The sequence below is a fragment of the Arachis hypogaea genome, chromosome 14, assembly GCF_003086295.3.
Source record: "Arachis hypogaea cultivar Tifrunner chromosome 14, arahy.Tifrunner.gnm2.J5K5, whole genome shotgun sequence".
Classification (NCBI taxonomy): domain Eukaryota; kingdom Viridiplantae; phylum Streptophyta; class Magnoliopsida; order Fabales; family Fabaceae; genus Arachis; species Arachis hypogaea.
Window position 1 is genome coordinate 78958458 of NC_092049.1, and position 3196 is coordinate 78961653.

Sequence of the window (3196 nt, forward strand, 5' to 3'; positions counted from 1 at the left end):
TTACGTGAGTAAAGGTCGAATCCCACGGAGATTGTTGGTTCGAAGCAATCTATGGTTATCTTGCAATTCTCAGTCAGAAGTCAATTGTGTTTATCAGTTGAATTGCGAATAAACAAGAGAGCTTCGGTTAAAGATTACTTATTATGCAGTACTGGAGAATATGTTGGAGTTTTGGAGATGCTTTGTCTTCTGAATCTCTGTTTCCTCTGTCCTCTGATTCACGCACGCACGTCCCTCTATGGCAAGCTGTGTGTTGGGGCATCACCGTTGTCAATGGTTACATCCCCTCCTCTTGTGAAAATGGTCCAAATGTTCTGTCACAGCACGGCTAATCATCTGAGGTTCCCGATCATGCTGGAATAAGGATTCACCTCCTTTTGCGTCTGTCACTACGCCAGCACTCGCGAGTTTGAAGCTCGTCACAGTCATTCAATCCCGGAATCCTACTTGGAATACCACAGACAAGGTTTAGACTTTCCGGATTCTCATGAATGCCACCAAACACAGATTCTGTAAGAATCTGAGTCCATTCTAAGAGGGTGATTGTCAGACACCGTTCGGAATTGAGAAAGGTGATGATGCACTGATCACACCTTCCATAGTTAGCGCGAATGATATCTTAGACATGAACACGTATGTTTGAATAGAAGACAAAATACTTGCATTAATTCATTGAGAACAACAGAGGTCCTCACCCCAACAATGGAGTTAGAGACTCATGCCGTCAAGAGTACAAAGTTCTGATCTAAATTGTCATGTGATACAAAATAAGTCTCTAAAAGTTGTTTAAATACTAAACTAGTAGCCTAGGTTTACAAAAAGTGAGTAGACTATGACAGATGGTGCAGAGATCCACTTCTGGGGTCCACTTGGTGTGACATTTCACGTGCATAAGGCTATTTTGGGCGTTCAACGCCAGGTTTGGATCCATTTCTGGCGTTGAACTCCAACTTTTATCCTTCTGGCACGGACGCCAAACTTGGCAGAGAACTGGCGTTGAACGCCAGTTTACGTCATTATCCTTGAGCAAAGTATGAACTATTATATATTGCTGGAAAGCCCTGGATGTCCACTTTCCAACGCAATTGGAAGCGTGCCATTTCGAGTTTTGTAGCTCCAGAAAATCCACTTTGAGTGCAGGGAGGTCAGAATCTAACAGCATCAGCAGTCCTTTTTCAACCTGAATTAGATTTTTGCTCAGCTCCCTCAATTTCAGCCAGAAAAATACCTGAAATTACAGAAAAACACACAACTCATAGTAAAGTCCAGAAATATGAATTTTTTCTAAAAACTAATGGAAATAAACTAAAAACTAACTAGAATATCCTAAAAACTATATGAAATTAACCCCAAAAAGCGTATAAAATATCCGCTCATCAGCCACCAAGAAAGGAGGAAAAGGGAAAAGCTTTTAAATGGGGCCACAGTTAAGTCATCTGCACAATCCTTTGAGGAGCTCATCAATTGTAACAACCCATCCACCTTGCTCTCTTTGCATTCACCGAGGACGATGCAATCTTCAAATGTGGGAGGTCGTCCGACCGGTCGGCGATTTTGGGTGACAAGTTTCTAATCTCAACACTTTTGCATTTCATTTTTTTAGATCTTTTAGGATTTTTGTTTCATTTTCTTATTTTTGCATATATATACATAATAAACTTAGTCAAAATAATGAAAATTTTCAAGATTTTTATATATAGGACACCTCAATTGATTTGAGTGAAAACTTTTATAGAACTTGCTTCAATTATATATATTGTGGATCATATTTTTGAGCTAAGAACACAAGCTAGTGAGATTTGAGCCTAATGGTGTGGTTACATCTTATAACCACTTATTTTCCCTTCTTGTGTGCATTATTCTCTTTCTATGATTGTAATCTTTGATTTGTTTGATTCTTTATGTCCATTATTTTGTGTATTCATGCATTTATATGATTGAGGCCATCATTTCATTAGCCCACTTACCCAAATAGCCTCACCTCTTATCATCCATTGTTAGCCAATTTGAGCCTACGATTACCCACTTGTTCTTAATTTAGCACATTACAAGCCTAAAGCGGAAAATAATAAATGTCCTTATTTGGATCTTTGATTAGCTTAGGCTAGAGTGTGTGTATCATTCAAGTGTGGGAACCTTGGGATATTGGGTGAATAAAAGGGGGAGTTTTGTATTTTTATTGTAAATATTGGGAATTGGGTACATGCTCATGTGTAATAAATGTATAGACCTTATGCATTGATGTTCTTGTATATAGTTTGAAAGAGAAAAACAAAACAAAAACAAAAGAAAAACAAAAGAAAAAAATAGAAAAAGAAAGAAATAAAAAAGGGGACAAAAATGCCCCAAAGTAAAGTCAATAAGAATCAATGCATATGTGTTGTGATCAAGAAAAAGAAATGCATGAGAATGTTGAAAAAAAAAGTGAGAAAAATGGGTAGTTAGATAGTTTTGAATTGTATAGGATGTCATAGGTTTGGTGGGAAGTCTAAGCTTATCAAAGATTTAAATTTCAAGCTCACTTGACCAAATATGCATCCTTACCTTGACCCTAGCTCCATTACAACCTATGAAAAGTCCTCATGATAGTTGTATGCATGCATGAAATAATTGTTGATTGTTAGATGAAAAAAAAATCTTGGAAAGCATGATTAGGGGAGAATTGAGAGAATTGATCCTATACACTTGAGCGAATAGAGTGCAAACACTTCCGGTGAGGGTTCGATGCTCAATTCCATGATTCCCGGCTTTCATAAGTGTTCTTCTTGCAAGTCTATTTGAACTTCTTTTTTATACTTGAATTGGTAGGATTCATGAATCGTCATATGATCTTGGCCCTACTTGTGCATGTATGTCTTGGGGATTGATTTATTTTTAACCAAGTAGGTAGAATCATTTTGTATTTAGTTGCATTCATAATAGATAAGATTGCATTTAGATTAGTTTACATTGAATAAATGTTGATACCCTTTGTTCTCTCTTAGTATAAGCATGAGGGCATGCTTGGTTTAAGTGTTGGGAGGTTGATAAACCCCCTTTGTAGGGTTTATCTTGTGTTGAATTTAGAGGATTTTATGACCTTCTACCCACATTTATCCAATGAAATAGCATGGTTTTATAACTTCTCCTTTAATTGTGCTTAAGAGTGAAAACATGCTTTTTAGATCTTACAATAGCTAAATTTAATTTACCTTGA